Below are 17,286 nucleotides of genomic sequence, written 5' to 3' on the forward strand. Positions count from 1 at the left end.
TCTTTGTAGGCAAGCAAGGGTTTGTTGCAACTGCAATTCTTACTTCTTCTTGAAATGTAGGGACCACAGTACATTCCATCACATCCATCTAGTGTACACAGGTAGGTCCATTGTGACGGGCGGGCGGGCGGGCGGGCGGGCGGGCTGGCTGCTTTAATGGCTGTTTGCTGTTCCCCTACTCCACTCCACTATTTGACTATGGTGCTGCATCAATCAGTGGCTGGCTCAGGTGCAGCTCTTTAACCTACCTAGGAGGGAGGGCGGAGAGAAGACAAGGAAGGTGAATGAGCTGTTCCAATGTGAAATGCCGGAAACACAGAAACACAGACAACACAAAACAAGAGGTGGCAATGTATTAATTAATTGCATTTAATAAATTAGCTCATTATCACACATGACTGTACAAATGCATTGTCCAACAGGTGTTGAAATAATGGGATTAAAAGGGGAGATCCCATCCGAAAGACAAAAACAATGGCAAACACAAAAAGCACTTTTGGAATCTGATTTTAGTAAACACATAAGGAAAGGGTGCACCGGTCCTGGAAATACTGCAATACCAGGTCAATGCGTGGAGTGGACAGAGCAAGCTCTATTTCCATCTCCCTGTTCTAAAAATCCATTTAATATATGGTCCCCAGATAGGGGACGTATCAGATATTAAACTGATAAGAACAGATACTACACTTGATCTTAGCCAAAAGGCAGAGAAGCGATAACCCGAACGTGCCGCGCGTTTTGCTTCTTTTGCTTGCACCACAATGCAGTGCTGAAAGAGGAGGAATCGACATAAAAACGCCTTCCTGGCAACGCCCAAATGCCCTCCTGCCGTGCAAACACTGGCAGCAGCAGCAGCAGCAGCAGCAGTAAGTGCATGCCCACTGCCACCCCTTCTCCTTTCACACCTTGTATCAGCTTTAATCCAGTCCAGTGCTGCCTGCTGAGCAGCACTGACCAACACTGCCTTGGTCCAGGCTTTTATCTCTGAGGCCCCATTATGATGTCAGAAAGCTGGCTCTGGCTCCTGAGGTCTCCACTATGACACGTGCAAAGTTCCGTCTGAACTTTATATAAGACGGTGCGGCTCAGTCAGTCACTCAGTGTTGCCTGAGAGGGCAACACTGCAACAGCCGGCCCCCAGGCTGTCTTTTTTTTGCACAGCTAGTTGCCTCCAGGAGGCCACAAGAGGGAGACAAGGGACTGCAAAATGGAAAATAGGCATCCACCAACTTTACAGACAACTTGTTCTCCTTACTCCTACAACCTCCATCCTTGCACAGTTTGTTATTCTTCCAGGTAACATAGTAACAAATCCAAATTGCTGCTCTCTTTGTAGGCAAGCAAGGGTTTGTTGCAACTGCAATTCTTACTTCTTCTTGAAATGTAGGGACCACAGTACATTCCATCACATCCATCTAGTGTACACAGGTAGGTCCATTGTGACGGGCGGGCGGGCGGGCGGGCTGGCTGCTTTAATGGCTGTTTGCTGTTCCCCTACTCCACTCCACTATTTGACTATGGTGCTGCATCAATCAGTGGCTGGCTCAGGTGCAGCTCTTTAACCTACCTAGGAGGGAGGGCGGAGAGAAGACAAGGAAGGTGAATGAGCTGTTCCAATGTGAAATGCCGGAAACACAGAAACACAGACGACACAAAACAAGAGGTGGCAATGTATTAATTAATTGCATTTAATAAATTAGCTCATTATTACACATGACTGTACAAATGCATTGTCCAACAGGTGTTGAAATAATGGGATTAAAAGGGGAGATCCCATCCGAAAGACAAAAACAATGGCAAACACAAAAAGCACTTTTGGAATCTGATTTTAGTAAACACATAAGGAAAGGGTGCACCGGTCCTGGAAATACTGCAATACCAGGTCAATGCGTGGAGTGGACAGAGCAAGCTCTATTTCCATCTCCCTGTTCTAAAAATCCATTTAATATATGGTCCCCAGATACGGGACGTATCAGATATTAAACTGATAAGAACAGATACTACACTTGATCTTAGCCAAAAGGCCGAGAAGCGATAACCCGAACGTGCCGCGCGTTGACCGAGCCTGCCCAATAGTGCTGTTCACCCCTTGCAGCGATTCAGCCTACTCCTAGGCAATTCCATGGGGCCCTGCAGGCTCACACACACTCACAGCTACTAAGCGGGAGGTGAATAAAGGCCGGAGAGGAAGCAAGACAGGATTTGCTTCTTTTGCTTGCACCACAATGCAGTGCTGAAAGAGGAGGAATCGACATAAAAACGCCTTCCTGGCAACGCCCAAATGCCCTCCTGCCGTGCAAACACTGGCAGCAGCAGCAGCAGCAGTAAGTGCATGCCCACTGCCACCCCTTCTCCTTTCACACCTTGTATCAGCTTTAATCCAGTCCAGTGCTGCCTGCTGAGCAGCACTGACCAACACTGCCTGGGCCCAGGCTTTTATCTCTGAGGCCCCATTATGATGTCAGAAAGCTGGCTCTGGCTCCTGAGGTCTCCACTATGACACGTGCAAAGTTCCGTCTGAACTTTATATAAGACGGTGCGGCTCAGTCAGTCACTCAGTGTTGCCTGAGAGGGCAACACTGCAACAGCCGGCCCCCAGGCTGTCTTTTTTTTGCACAGCTAGTTGCCTCCAGGAGGCCACAAGAGGGAGACAAGGGACTGCAAAATGGAAAATAGGCATCCACCAACTTTACAGACAACTTGTTCTCCTTGCTCCTACAACCTCCATCCTTGCACAGTTTGTTATTCTTCCAGGTAACATAGTAACAAATCCAAATTGCTGCTCTCTTTGTAGGCAAGCAAGGGTTTGTTGCAACTGCAATTCTTACTTCTTCTTGAAATGTAGGGACCACAGTACATTCCATCACATCCATCTAGTGTACACAGGTAGGTCCATTGTGACGGGCGGGCGGGCGGGCGGGCTGGCTGCTTTAATGGCTGTTTGCTGTTCCCCTACTCCACTCCACTATTTGACTATGGTGCTGCATCAATCAGTGGCTGGCTCAGGTGCAGCTCTTTAACCTACCTAGGAGGGAGGGCGGAGAGAAGACAAGGAAGGTGAATGAGCTGTTCCAATGTGAAATGCCGGAAACACAGAAACACAGACGACACAAAACAAGAGGTGGCAATGTATTAATTAATTGCATTTAATAAATTAGCTCATTATCACACATGACTGTACAAATGCATTGTCCAACAGGTGTTGAAATAATGGGATTAAAAGGGGAGATCCCATCCGAAAGACAAAAACAATGGCAAACACAAAAAGCACTTTTGGAATCTGATTTTAGTAAACACATAAGGAAAGGGTGCACCGGTCCTGGAAATACTGCAATACCAGGTCAATGCGTGGAGTGGACAGAGCAAGCTCTATTTCCATCTCCCTGTTCTAAAAATCCATTTAATATATGGTCCCCAGATAGGGGACGTATCAGATATTAAACTGATAAGAACAGATACTACACTTGATCTTAGCCAAAAGGCCGAGAAGCGATAACCCGAACGTGCCGCACGTTGACCGAGCCTGCCCAATACTGCTGTTCACCCCTTGCAGCGATTCAGCCTACTCCTAGGCAATTCCATGGGGCCCTGCAGGCTCACACACACTCACAGCTACTAAGCGGGAGGTGAATAAAGGCCGGAGAGGAAGCAAGACAGGATTTGCTTCTTTTGCTTGCACCACAATGCAGTGCTGAAAGAGGAGGAATCGACATAAAAACGCCTTCCTGGCAACGCCCAAATGCCCTCCTGCCGTGCAAACACTGGCAGCAGCAGCAGCAGCAGCAGCAGTAAGTGCATGCCCACTGCCACCCCTTCTCCTTTCACACCTTGTATCAGCTTTAATCCAGTCCAGTGCTGCCTGCTGAGCAGCACTGACCAACACTGCCTGGGCCCAGGCTTTTATCTCTGAGGCCCCATTATGATGTCAGAAAGCTGGCTCTGGCTCCTGAGGACTCCACTATGACACGTGCAAAGTTCCGTCTGAACTTTATATAAGACGGTGCGGCTCAGTCAGTCACTCAGTGTTGCCTGAGAGGGCAACACTGCAACAGCCGGCCCCCAGGCTGTCTTTTTTTTGCACAGCTAGTTGCCTCCAGGAGGCCACAAGAGGGAGACAAGGGACTGCAAAATGGAAAATAGGCATCCACCAACTTTACAGACAACTTGTTCTCCTTGCTCCTACAACCTCCATCCTTGCACAGTTTGTTATTCTTCCAGGTAACATAGTAACAAATCCAAATTGCTGCTCTCTTTGTAGGCAAGCAAGGGTTTGTTGCAACTGCAATTCTTACTTCTTCTTGAAATGTAGGGACCACAGTACATTCCATCACATCCATCTAGTGTACACAGGTAGGTCCATTGTGACGGGCGGGCGGGCGGGCTGGCTGCTTTAATGGCTGTTTGCTGTTCCCCTACTCCACTCCACTATTTGACTATGGTGCTGCATCAATCAGTGGCTGGCTCAGGTGCAGCTCTTTAACCTACCTAGGAGGGAGGGCGGAGAGAAGACAAGGAAGGTGAATGAGCTGTTCCAATGTGAAATGCCGGAAACACAGAAACACAGACGACACAAAACAAGAGGTGGCAATGTATTAATTAATTGCATTTAATAAATGAGCTCATTATCACACATGACTGTACAAATGCATTGTCCAACAGGTGTTGAAATAATGGGATTAAAAGGGGAGATCCCATCCGAAAGACAAAAACAATGGCAAACACAAAAAGCACTTTTGGAATCTGATTTTAGTAAACACATAAGGAAAGGGTGCATCGGTCCTGGAAATACTGCAATACCAGGTCAATGCGTGGAGTGGACAGAGCAAGCTCTATTTCCATCTCCCTGTTCTAAAAATCCATTTAATATATGGTCCCCAGATAGGGGACGTATCAGATATTAAACTGATAAGAACAGATACTACACTTGATCTTAGCCAAAAGGCCGAGAAGCGATAACCCGAACGTGCCGCGCGTTTTGCTTCTTTTGCTTGCACCACAATGCAGTGCTGAAAGAGGAGGAATCGACATAAAAACGCCTTCCTGGCAACGCCCAAATGCCCTCCTGCCGTGCAAACACTGGCAGCAGCAGCAGCAGCAGCAGCAGCAGTAAGTGCATGCCCACTGCCACCCCTTCTCCTTTCACACCTTGTATCAGCTTTAATCCAGTCCAGTGCTGCCTGCTGAGCAGCACTGACCAACACTGCCTGGGCCCAGGCTTTTATCTCTGAGGCCCCATTATGATGTCAGAAAGCTGGCTCTGGCTCCTGAGGTCTCCACTATGACACGTGCAAAGTTCCGTCTGAACTTTATATAAGACGGTGCGGCTCAGTCAGTCACTCAGTGTTGCCTGAGAGGGCAACACTGCAACAGCCGGCCCCCAGGCTGTCTTTTTTTTGCACAGCTAGTTGCCTCCAGGAGGCCACAAGAGGGAGACAAGGGACTGCAAAATGGAAAATAGGCATCCACCAACTTTACAGACAACTTGTTCTCCTTGCTCCTACAACCTCCATCCTTGCACAGTTTGTTATTCTTCCAGGTAACATAGTAACAAATCCAAATTGCTGCTCTCTTTGTAGGCAAGCAAGGGTTTGTTGCAACTGCAATTCTTACTTCTTCTTGAAATGTAGGGACCACAGTACATTCCATCACATCCATCTAATGTAGGTCCATTGTGACGGGCGGGCGGGCGGGCGGGCTGGCTGCTTTAATGGCTGTTTGCTGTTCCCCTACTCCACTCCACTATTTGACTATGGTGCTGCATCAATCAGTGGCTGGCTCAGGTGCAGCTCTTTAACCTACCTAGGAGGGAGGGCGGAGAGAAGACAAGGAAGGTGAATGAGCTGTTCCAATGTGAAATGCCGGAAACACAGAAACACAGACGACACAAAACAAGAGGTGGCAATGTATTAATTAATTGCATTTAATAAATTAGCTCATTATCACACATGACTGTACAAATGCATTGTCCAACAGGTGTTGAAATAATGGGATTAAAAGGGGAGATCCCATCCGAAAGACTAAAACAATGGCAAACACAAAAAGCACTTTTGGAATCTGATTTTAGTAAACACATAAGGAAAGGGTGCACCGGTCCTGGAAATACTGCAATACCAGGTCAATGCGTGGAGTGGACAAAGCAAGCTCTATTTCCATCTCCCTGTTCTAAAAATCCATTTAATATATGGTCCCCAGATAGGGGACGTATCAGATATTAAACTGATAAGAACAGATACTACACTTGATCTTAGCCAAAAGGCCGAGAAGCGATAACCCGAACGTGTCGCGCGTTTTGCTTCTTTTGCTTGCACCACAATGCAGTGCTGAAAGAGGAGGAATCGACATAAAAATGCCTTCCTGGCAACGCCCAAATGCCCTCCTGCCGTGCAAACACTGGCAGCAGCAGCAGCAGCAGCAGCAGTAAGTGCATGCCCACTGCCACCCCTTCTCCTTTCACACCTTGTATCAGCTTTAATCCAGTCCAGTGCTGCCTGCTGAGCAGCACTGACCAACACTGCCTGGGCCCAGGCTTTTATCTCTGAGGCCCCATTATGATGTCAGAAAGCTGGCTCTGGCTCCTGAGGTCTCCACTATGACACGTGCAAAGTTCCGTCTGAACTTTATATAAGACGGTGCGGCTCAGTCAGTCACTCAGTGTTGCCTGAGAGGGCAACACTGCAACAGCCGGCCCCCAGGCTGTCTTTTTTTTGCACAGCTAGTTGCCTCCAGGAGGCCACAAGAGGGAGACAAGGGACTGCAAAATGGAAAATAGGCATCCACCAACTTTACAGACAACTTGTTCTCCTTGCTCCTACAACCTCCATCCTTGCACAGTTTGTTATTCTTCCAGGTAACATAGTAACAAATCCAAATTGCTGCTCTCTTTGTAGGCAAGCAAGGGTTTGTTGCAACTGCAATTCTTACTTCTTCTTGAAATGTAGGGACCACAGTACATTCCATCACATCCATCTAGTGTACACAGGTAGGTCCATTGTGACGGGCGGGCGGGCTGGCTGCTTTAATGGCTGTTTGCTGTTCCCCTACTCCACTCCACTATTTGACTATGGTGCTGCATCAATCAGTGGCTGGCTCAGGTGCAGCTCTTTAACCTACCTAGGAGGGAGGGCGGAGAGAAGACAAGGAAGGTGAATGAGCTGTTCCAATGTGAAATGCCGGAAACACAGAAACACAGACGACACAAAACAAGAGGTGGCAATGTATTAATTAATTGCATTTAATAAATGAGCTCATTATCACACATGACTGTACAAATGCATTGTCCAACAGGTGTTGAAATAATGGGATTAAAAGGGGAGATCCCATCCGAAAGACAAAAACAATGGCAAACACAAAAAGCACTTTTGGAATCTGATTTTAGTAAACACATAAGGAAAGGGTGCATCGGTCCTGGAAATACTGCAATACCAGGTCAATGCGTGGAGTGGACAGAGCAAGCTCTATTTCCATCTCCCTGTTCTAAAAATCCATTTAATATATGGTCCCCAGATAGGGGACGTATCAGATATTAAACTGATAAGAACAGATACTACACTTGATCTTAGCCAAAAGGCCGAGAAGCGATAACCCGAACGTGCCGCACGTTTTGCTTCTTTTGCTTGCACCACAATGCAGTGCTGAAAGAGGAGGAATCGACATAAAAACGCCTTCCTGGCAACGCCCAAATGCCCTCCTGCCGTGCAAACACTGGCAGCAGCAGCAGCAGCAGTAAGTGCATGCCCACTGCCACCCCTTCTCCTTTCACACCTTGTATCAGCTTTAATCCAGTCCAGTGCTGCCTGCTGAGCAGCACTGACCAACACTGCCTGGGCCCAGGCTTTTATCTCTGAGGCCCCATTATGATGTCAGAAAGCTGGCTCTGGCTCCTGAGGTCTCCACTATGACACGTGCAAAGTTCCGTCTGAACTTTATATAAGACGGTGCGGCTCAGTTAGTCACTCAGTGTTGCCTGAGAGGGCAACACTGCAACAGCCGGCCCCCAGGCTGTCTTTTTTTTGCACAGCTAGTTGCCTCCAGGAGGCCACAAGAGGGAGACAAGGGACTGCAAAATGGAAAATAGGCATCCACCAACTTTACAGACAACTTGTTCTCCTTGCTCCTACAACCTCCATCCTTGCACAGTTTGTTATTCTTCCAGGTAACATAGTAACAAATCCAAATTGCTGCTCTCTTTGTAGGCAAGCAAGGGTTTGTTGCAACTGCAATTCTTACTTCTTCTTGAAATGTAGGGACCACAGTACATTCCATCACATCCATCTAGTGTACACAGGTAGGTCCATTGTGACGGGCGGGCAGGCGGGCGGGCTGGCTGCTTTAATGGCTGTTTGCTGTTCCCCTACTCCACTCCACTATTTGACTATGGTGCTGCATCAATCAGTGGCTGGCTCAGGTGCAGCTCTTTAACCTACCTAGGAGGGAGGGCGGAGAGAAGACAAGGAAGGTGAATGAGCTGTTCCAATGTGAAATGCCGGAAACACAGAAACACAGACGACACAAAACAAGAGGTGGCAATGTATTAATTAATTAATTGCATTTAATAAATTAGCTCATTATCACACATGACTGTACAAATGCATTGTCCAACAGGTGTTGAAATAATGGGATTAAAAGGGGAGATCCCATCCGAAAGACAAAAACAATGGCAAACACAAAAAGCACTTTTGGAATCTGATTTTAGTAAACACATAAGGAAAGGGTGCACCGGTCCTGGAAATACTGCAATACCAGGTCAATGCGTGGAGTGGACAGAGCAAGCTCTATTTCCATCTCCCTGTTCTAAAAATCCATTTAATATATGGTCCCCAGATAGGGGACGTATCAGATATTAAACTGATAAGAACAGATACTACACTTGATCTTAGCCAAAAGGCCGAGAAGCGATAACCCGAACGTGCCGCGCGTTTTGCTTCTTTTGCTTGCACCACAATGCAGTGCTGAAAGAGGAGGAATCGACATAAAAACGCCTTCCTGGCAACGCCCAAATGCCCTCCTGCCGTGCAAACACTGGCAGCAGCAGCAGCAGTAAGTGCATGCCCACTGCCACCCCTTCTCCTTTCACACCTTGTATCAGCTTTAATCCAGTCCAGTGCTGCCTGCTGAGCAGCACTGACCAACACTGCCTGGGCCCAGGCTTTTATCTCTGAGGCCCCATTATGATGTCAGAAAGCTGGCTCTGGCTCCTGAGGTCTCCACTATGACACGTGCAAAGTTCCGTCTGAACTTTATATAAGACGGTGCGGCTCAGTTAGTCACTCAGTGTTGCCTGAGAGGGCAACACTGCAACAGCCGGCCCCCAGGCTGTCTTTTTTTTGCACAGCTAGTTGCCTCCAGGAGGCCACAAGAGGGAGACAAGGGACTGCAAAATGGAAAATAGGCATCCACCAACTTTACAGACAACTTGTTCTCCTTGCTCCTACAACCTCCATCCTTGCACAGTTTGTTATTCTTCCAGGTAACATAGTAACAAATCCAAATTGCTGCTCTCTTTGTAGGCAAGCAAGGGTTTGTTGCAACTGCAATTCTTACTTCTTCTTGAAATGTAGGGACCACAGTACATTCCATCACATCCATCTAGTGTACACAGGTAGGTCCATTGTGACGGGCGGGCAGGCGGGCGGGCTGGCTGCTTTAATGGCTGTTTGCTGTTCCCCTACTCCACTCCACTATTTGACTATGGTGCTGCATCAATCAGTGGCTGGCTCAGGTGCAGCTCTTTAACCTACCTAGGAGGGAGGGCGGAGAGAAGACAAGGAAGGTGAATGAGCTGTTCCAATGTGAAATGCCGGAAACACAGAAACACAGACGACACAAAACAAGAGGTGGCAATGTATTAATTAATTGCATTTAATAAATTAGCTCATTATCACACATGACTGTACAAATGCATTGTCCAACAGGTGTTGAAATAATGGGATTAAAAGGGGAGATCCCATCCGAAAGACAAAAACAATGGCAAACACAAAAAGCACTTTTGGAATCTGATTTTAGTAAACACATAAGGAAAGGGTGCACCGGTCCTGGAAATACTGCAATACCAGGTCAATGCGTGGAGTGGACAGAGCAAGCTCTATTTCCATCTCCCTGTTCTAAAAATCCATTTAATATATGGTCCCCAGATAGGGGACGTATCAGATATTAAACTGATAAGAACAGATACTACACTTGATCTTAGCCAAAAGGCCGAGAAGCGATAACCCGAACGTGCCGCGCGTTTTGCTTCTTTTGCTTGCACCACAATGCAGTGCTGAAAGAGGAGGAATCGACATAAAAACGCCTTCCTGGCAACGCCCAAATGCCCTCCTGCCGTGCAAACACTGGCAGCAGCAGCAGCAGCAGCAGCAGCAGTAAGTGCATGCCCACTGCCACCCCTTCTCCTTTCACACCTTGTATCAGCTTTAATCCAGTCCAGTGCTGCCTGCTGAGCAGCACTGACCAACACTGCCTGGGCCCAGGCTTTTATCTCTGAGGCCCCATTATGATGTCAGAAAGCTGGCTCTGGCTCCTGAGGTCTCCACTATGACACGTGCAAAGTTCCGTCTGAACTTTATATAAGACGGTGCGGCTCAGTCAGTCACTCAGTGTTGCTGAGAGGGCAACACTGCAACAGCCGGCCCCCAGGCTGTCTTTTTTTTTGCACAGCTAGTTGCCTCCAGGAGGCCACAAGAGGGAGACAAGGGACTGCAAAATGGAAAATAGGCATCCACCAACTTTACAGACAACTTGTTCTCCTTACTCCTACAACCTCCATCCTTGCACAGTTTGTTATTCTTCCAGGTAACATAGTAACAAATCCAAATTGCTGCTCTCTTTGTAGGCAAGCAAGGGTTTGTTGCAACTGCAATTCTTACTTCTTCTTGAAATGTAGGGACCACAGTACATTCCATCACATCCATCTAGTGTACACAGGTAGGTCCATTGTGACGGGCGGGCGGGCGGGCGGGCTGGCTGCTTTAATGGCTGTTTGCTGTTCCCCTACTCCACTCCACTATTTGACTATGGTGCTGCATCAATCAGTGGCTGGCTCAGGTGCAGCTCTTTAACCTACCTAGGAGGGAGGGCGGAGAGAAGACAAGGAAGGTGAATGAGCTGTTCCAATGTGAAATGCCGGAAACACAGAAACACAGACGACACAAAACAAGAGGTGGCAATGTATTAATTAATTGCATTTAATAAATTAGCTCATTATCACACATGACTGTACAAATGCATTGTCCAACAGGTGTTGAAATAATGGGATTAAAAGGGGAGATCCCATCCGAAAGACAAAAACAATGGCAAACACAAAAAGCACTTTTGGAATCTGATTTTAGTAAACACATAAGGAAAGGGTGCACCGGTCCTGGAAATACTGCAATACCAGGTCAATGCGTGGAGTGGACAGAGCAAGCTCTATTTCCATCTCCCTGTTCTAAAAATCCATTTAATATATGGTCCCCAGATAGGGGACGTATCAGATATTAAACTGATAAGAACAGATACTACACTTGATCTTAGCCAAAAGGCCGAGAAGCGATAACCCGAACGGGCCGCGCGTTGACCGAGCCTGCCCAATACTGCTGTTCACCCCTTGCAGCGATTCAGCCTACTCCTAGGCAATTCCATGGGGCCCTGCAGGCTCACACACACTCACAGCTACTAAGCGGGAGGTGAATAAAGGCCTGAGAGGAAGCAAGACAGGATTTGCTTCTTTTGCTTGCACCACAATGCAGTGCTGAAAGAGGAGGAATCGACATAAAAACGCCTTCCTGGCAACGCCCAAATGCCCTCCTGCCGTGCAAACACTGGCAGCAGCAGCAGCAGCAGTAAGTGCATGCCCACTGCCACCCCTTCTCCTTTCACACCTTGTATCAGCTTTAATCCAGTCCAGTGCTGCCTGCTGAGCAGCACTGACCAACACTGCCTGGGCCCAGGCTTTTATCTCTGAGGCCCCATTATGATGTCAGAAAGCTGGCTCTGGCTCCTGAGGTCTCCACTATGACACGTGCAAAGTTCCGTCTGAACTTTATATAAGACGGTGCGGCTCAGTCAGTCACTCAGTGTTGCCTGAGAGGGCAACACTGCAACAGCCGGCCCCCAGGCTGTCTTTTTTTTGCACAGCTAGTTGCCTCCAGGAGGCCACAAGAGGGAGGCAAAGGACTGCAAAATGGAAAATAGGCATCCACCAACTTTACAGACAACTTGTTCTCCTTGCTCCTACAACCTCCATCCTTGCACAGTTTGTTATTCTTCCAGGTAACATAGTAACAAATCCAAATTGCTGCTCTCATTGTAGGCAAGCAAGGGTTTGTTGCAACTGCAATTCTTACTTCTTCTTGAAATGTAGGGACCACAGTACATTCCATCACATCCATCTAGTGTACACAGGTAGGTCCATTGTGACGGGCAGGCGGGCGGGCTGGCTGCTTTAATGGCTGTTTGCTGTTCCCCTACTCCACTCCACTATTTGACTATGGTGCTGCATCAATCAGTGGCTGGCTCAGGTGCAGCTCTTTAACCTACCTAGGAGGGAGGGCGGAGAGAAGACAAGGAAGGTGAATGAGCTGTTCCAATGTGAAATGCCGGAAACACAGAAACACAGACGACACAAAACAAGAGGTGGCAATGTATTAATTAATTGCATTTAATAAATTAGCTCATTATCACACATGACTGTACAAATGCATTGTCCAACAGGTGTTGAAATAATGGGATTAAAAGGGGAGATCCCATCCGAAAGACAAAAACAATGGCAAACACAAAAAGCACTTTTGGAATCTGATTTTAGTAAACACATAAGGAAAGGGTGCACCGGTCCTGGAAATACTGCAATACCAGGTCAATGCGTGGAGTGGACAGAGCAAGCTCTATTTCCATCTCCCTGTTCTAAAAATCCATTTAATATATGGTCCCCAGATAGGGGACGTATCAGATATTAAACTGATAAGAACAGATACTACACTTGATCTTAGCCAAAAGGCCGAGAAGCGATAACCCGAACGTGCCGCGCGTTTTGCTTCTTCTGCTTGCACCACAATGCAGTGCTGAAAGAGGAGGAATCAACATAAAAACGCCTTCCTGGCAACGCCCAAATGCCCTCCTGCCGTGCAAACACTGGCAGCAGCAGCAGCAGCAGCAGCAGTAAGTGCATGCCCACTGCCACCCCTTCTCCTTTCACACCTTGTATCAGCTTTAATCCAGTCCAGTGCTGCCTGCTGAGCAGCACTGACCAACACTGCCTGGGCCCAGGCTTTTATCTCTGAGGCCCCATTATGATGTCAGAAAGCTGGCTCTGGCTCCTGAGGTCTCCACTATGACACGTGCAAAGTTCCGTCTGAACTTTATATAAGACGGTGCGGCTCAGTCAGTCAATCAGTGTTGCCTGAGAGGGCAACACTGCAACAGCCGGCCCCCAGGCTGTCTTTTTTTTGCACAGCTAGTTGCCTCCAGGAGGCCACAAGAGGGAGACAAGGGACTGCAAAATGGAAAATAGGCATCCACCAACTTTACAGACAACTTGTTCTCCTTGCTCCTACAACCTCCATCCTTGCACAGTTTGTTATTCTTCCAGGTAACATAGTAACAAATCCAAATTGCTGCTCTCTTTGTAGGCAAGCAAGGGTTTGTTGCAACTGCAATTCTTACTTCTTCTTGAAATGTAGGGACCACAGTACATTCCATCACATCCATCTAGTGTACACAGGTAGGTCCATTGTGACGGGCGGGCGGGCGGGCTGGCTGCTTTAATGGCTGTTTGCTGTTCCCCTACTCCACTCCACTATTTGACTATGGTGCTGCATCAATCAGTGGCTGGCTCAGGTGCAGCTCTTTAACCTACCTAGGAGGGAGGGCGGAGAGAAGACAAGGAAGGTGAATGAGCTGTTCCAATGTGAAATGCCGGAAACACAGAAACACAGACGACACAAAACAAGAGGTGGCAATGTATTAATTAATTGCATTTAATAAATTAGCTCATTATCACACATGACTGTACAAATGCATTGTCCAACAGGTGTTGAAATAATGGGATTAAAAGGGGAGATCCCATCCGAAAGACAAAAACAATGGCAAACACAAAAAGCACTTTTGGAATCTGATTTTAGTAAACACATAAGGAAAGGGTGCACCGGTCCTGGAAATACTGCAATACCAGGTCAATGCGTGGAGTGGACAGAGCAAGCTCTATTTCCATCTCCCTGTTCTAAAAATCCATTTAATATATGGTCCCCAGATAGGGGACGTATCAGATATTAAACTGATAAGAACAGATACTACACTTGATCTTAGCCAAAAGGCCGAGAAGCGATAACCCGAACGTGCCGCGCGTTGACCGAGCCTGCCCAATACTGCTGTTCACCCCTTGCAGCGATTCAGCCTACTCCTAGGCAATTCCATGGGGCCCTGCAGGCTCACACACACTCACAGCTACGCGGGAGGTGAATAAAGGCCGGAGAGGAAGCAAGACAGGATTTGCTTCTTTTGCTTGCACCACATTGCAGTGCTGAAAGAGGAGGAATCGACATAAAAACGCCTTCCTGGCAACGCCCAAATGCCCTCCTGCCGTGCAAACACTGGCAGCAGCAGCAGCAGCAGCAGCAGTAAGTGCATGCCCACTGCCACCCCTTCTCCTTTCACACCTTGTATCAGCTTTAATCCAGTCCAGTGCTGCCTGCTGAGCAGCACTGACCAACACTGCCTGGGCCCAGGCTTTTATCTCTGAGGCCCCATTATGATGTCAGAAAGCTGGCTCTGGCTCCTGAGGTCTCCACTATGACACGTGCAAAGTTCCGTCTGAACTTTATATAAGACGGTGCGGCTCAGTCAGTCACTCAGTGTTGCCTGAGAGGGCAACACTGCAACAGCCGGCCCCCAGGCTGTCTTTTTTTTGCACAGCTAGTTGCCTCCAGGAGGCCACAAGAGGGAGACAAGGGACTGCAAAATGGAAAATAGGCATCCACCAACTTTACAGACAACTTGTTCTCCTTGCTCCTACAACCTCCATCCTTGCACAGTTTGTTATTCTTCCAGGTAACATAGTAACAAATCCAAATTGCTGCTCTCTTTGTAGGCAAGCAAGGGTTTGTTGCAACTGCAATTCTTACTTCTTCTTGAAATGTAGGGACCACAGTACATTCCATCACATCCATCTAGTGTACACAGGTAGGTCCATTGTGACGGGCGGGCGGGCGGGCTGGCTGCTTTAATGGCTGTTTGCTGTTCCCCTACTCCACTCCACTATTTGACTATGGTGCTGCATCAATCAGTGGCTGGCTCAGGTGCAGCTCTTTAACCTACCTAGGAGGGAGGGCGGAGAGAAGACAAGGAAGGTGAATGAGCTGTTCCAATGTGAAATGCCGGAAACACAGAAACACAGACGACACAAAACAAGAGGTGGCAATGTATTAATTAATTGCATTTAATAAATGAGCTCATTATCACACATGACTGTACAAATGCATTGTCCAACAGGTGTTGAAATAATGGGATTAAAAGGGGAGATCCCATCCGAAAGACAAAAACAATGGCAAACACAAAAAGCACTTTTGGAATCTGATTTTAGTAAACACATAAGGAAAGGGTGCACCGGTCCTGGAAATACTGCAATACCAGGTCAATGCGTGGAGTGGACAGAGCAAGCTCTATTTCCATCTCCCTGTTCTAAAAATCCATTTAATATATGGTCCCCAGATAGGGGACGTATCAGATATTAAACTGATAAGAACAGATACTACACTTGATCTTAGCCAAAAGGCCGAGAAGCGATAACCCGAACGTGCCGCGCGTTTTGCTTCTTTTGCTTGCACCACAATGCAGTGCTGAAAGAGGAGGAATCGACATAAAAACGCCTTCCTGGCAACGCCCAAATGCCCTCCTGCCGTGCAAACACTGGCAGCAGCAGCAGCAGCAGCAGCAGCAGTAAGTGCATGCCCACTGCCACCCCTTCTCCTTTCACACCTTGTATCAGCTTTAATCCAGTCCAGTGCTGCCTGCTGAGCAGCACTGACCAACACTGCCTGGGCCCAGGCTTTTATCTCTGAGGCCCCATTATGATGTCAGAAAGCTGGCTCTGGCTCCTGAGGTCTCCACTATGACACGTGCAAAGTTCCGTCTGAACTTTATATAAGACGGTGCGGCTCAGTCAGTCACTCAGTGTTGCCTGAGAGGGCAACACTGCAACAGCCGGCCCCCAGGCTGTCTTTTTTTTGCACAGCTAGTTGCCTCCAGGAGGCCACAAGAGGGAGACAAGGGACTGCAAAATGGAAAATAGGCATCCACCAACTTTACAGACAACTTGTTCTCCTTGCTCCTACAACCTCCATCCTTGCACAGTTTGTTATTCTTCCAGGTAACATAGTAACAAATCCAAATTGCTGCTCTCTTTGTAGGCAAGCAAGGGTTTGTTGCAACTGCAATTCTTACTTCTTCTTGAAATGTAGGGACCACAGTACATTCCATCACATCCATCTAGTGTACACAGGTAGGTCCATTGTGACGGGCGGGCGGGCGGGCTGGCTGCTTTAATGGCTGTTTGCTGTTCCCCTACTCCACTCCACTATTTGACTATGGTGCTGCATCAATCAGTGGCTGGCTCAGGTGCAGCTCTTTAACCTACCTAGGAGGGAGGGCGGAGAGAAGACAAAGAAGGTGAATGAGCTGTTCCAATGTGAAATGCCGGAAACACAGAAACACAGACGATACAAAACAAGAGGTGGCAATGTATTAATTAATTGCATTTAGTAAATTAGCTCATTATCACACATGACTGTACAAATGCATTGTCCAACAGGTGTTGAAATAATGGGATTAAAAGGGGAGATCCCATCCGAAAGACAAAAACAATGGCAAACACAAAAAGCACTTTTGGAATCTGATTTTAGTAAACACATAAGGAAAGGGTGCACCGGTCCTGGAAATACTGCAATACCAGGTCAATGCGTGGAGTGGACAGAGCAAGCTCTATTTCCATCTCCCTGTTCTAAAAATCCATTTAATATATGGTCCCCAGATAGGGGACGTATCAGATATTAAACTGATAAGAACAGATACTACACTTGATCTTAGCCAAAAGGCCGAGAAGCGATAACCCGAACGGGCCGCGCGTTGACCGAGCCTGCCCAATACTGCTGTTTACCCCTTGCAGCGATTCAGCCTACTCCTAGGCAATTCCATGGGGCCCTGCAGGCTCACACACACTCACAGCTACTAAGCGGGAGGTGAATAAAGGCCGGAGAGGAAGCAAGACAGGATTTGCTTCTTTTGCTTGCACCACAATGCAGTGCTGAAAGAGGAGGAATC

General features: G+C 47.7%; 13 non-coding genes across 13 annotated transcripts; all 13 read right to left on the reverse strand.

Annotated features, from left to right (window-relative positions):
• Positions 1-526: 526 nt before the first annotated feature.
• LOC142732915 (U2 spliceosomal RNA) lies at positions 527-717 on the reverse strand. The gene has a single exon (XR_012879748.1). It is a non-coding gene; the product is annotated as a U2 spliceosomal RNA (small nuclear RNA).
• A 1,128-nt stretch (positions 718-1,845) lies between these two features.
• Positions 1,846-2,036, reverse strand: LOC142732937 (U2 spliceosomal RNA). Its single transcript, XR_012879768.1, has one exon. It is a non-coding gene; the product is annotated as a U2 spliceosomal RNA (small nuclear RNA).
• Positions 2,037-3,303: 1,267 nt separating this feature from the next.
• On the reverse strand, positions 3,304-3,494 carry LOC142732956 (U2 spliceosomal RNA). Its single transcript, XR_012879785.1, has one exon. It is a non-coding gene; the product is annotated as a U2 spliceosomal RNA (small nuclear RNA).
• A 1,269-nt stretch (positions 3,495-4,763) lies between these two features.
• LOC142732912 (U2 spliceosomal RNA) lies at positions 4,764-4,954 on the reverse strand. Its single transcript, XR_012879746.1, has one exon. It is a non-coding gene; the product is annotated as a U2 spliceosomal RNA (small nuclear RNA).
• A 1,123-nt stretch (positions 4,955-6,077) lies between these two features.
• LOC142732923 (U2 spliceosomal RNA) lies at positions 6,078-6,268 on the reverse strand. Its single transcript, XR_012879756.1, has one exon. It is a non-coding gene; the product is annotated as a U2 spliceosomal RNA (small nuclear RNA).
• A 1,120-nt stretch (positions 6,269-7,388) lies between these two features.
• LOC142732913 (U2 spliceosomal RNA) lies at positions 7,389-7,579 on the reverse strand. Its single transcript, XR_012879747.1, has one exon. It is a non-coding gene; the product is annotated as a U2 spliceosomal RNA (small nuclear RNA).
• A 1,126-nt stretch (positions 7,580-8,705) lies between these two features.
• Positions 8,706-8,896, reverse strand: LOC142732957 (U2 spliceosomal RNA). The gene has a single exon (XR_012879786.1). It is a non-coding gene; the product is annotated as a U2 spliceosomal RNA (small nuclear RNA).
• Positions 8,897-10,015: 1,119 nt separating this feature from the next.
• Positions 10,016-10,206, reverse strand: LOC142732959 (U2 spliceosomal RNA). The gene has a single exon (XR_012879787.1). It is a non-coding gene; the product is annotated as a U2 spliceosomal RNA (small nuclear RNA).
• Positions 10,207-11,337: 1,131 nt separating this feature from the next.
• LOC142732960 (U2 spliceosomal RNA) lies at positions 11,338-11,528 on the reverse strand. Its single transcript, XR_012879788.1, has one exon. It is a non-coding gene; the product is annotated as a U2 spliceosomal RNA (small nuclear RNA).
• A 1,263-nt stretch (positions 11,529-12,791) lies between these two features.
• On the reverse strand, positions 12,792-12,982 carry LOC142732961 (U2 spliceosomal RNA). The gene has a single exon (XR_012879789.1). It is a non-coding gene; the product is annotated as a U2 spliceosomal RNA (small nuclear RNA).
• A 1,124-nt stretch (positions 12,983-14,106) lies between these two features.
• On the reverse strand, positions 14,107-14,297 carry LOC142732962 (U2 spliceosomal RNA). The gene has a single exon (XR_012879790.1). It is a non-coding gene; the product is annotated as a U2 spliceosomal RNA (small nuclear RNA).
• Positions 14,298-15,563: 1,266 nt separating this feature from the next.
• Positions 15,564-15,754, reverse strand: LOC142732963 (U2 spliceosomal RNA). Its single transcript, XR_012879791.1, has one exon. It is a non-coding gene; the product is annotated as a U2 spliceosomal RNA (small nuclear RNA).
• Positions 15,755-16,881: 1,127 nt separating this feature from the next.
• On the reverse strand, positions 16,882-17,072 carry LOC142732965 (U2 spliceosomal RNA). Its single transcript, XR_012879793.1, has one exon. It is a non-coding gene; the product is annotated as a U2 spliceosomal RNA (small nuclear RNA).
• Between the last annotated feature and the right edge of the window lie 214 nt (positions 17,073-17,286).

The sequence above is a fragment of the Rhinoderma darwinii genome, unplaced genomic scaffold, assembly GCF_050947455.1.
Source record: "Rhinoderma darwinii isolate aRhiDar2 unplaced genomic scaffold, aRhiDar2.hap1 Scaffold_932, whole genome shotgun sequence".
NCBI classification, from domain to species: Eukaryota; Metazoa; Chordata; class Amphibia; order Anura; family Rhinodermatidae; genus Rhinoderma; species Rhinoderma darwinii.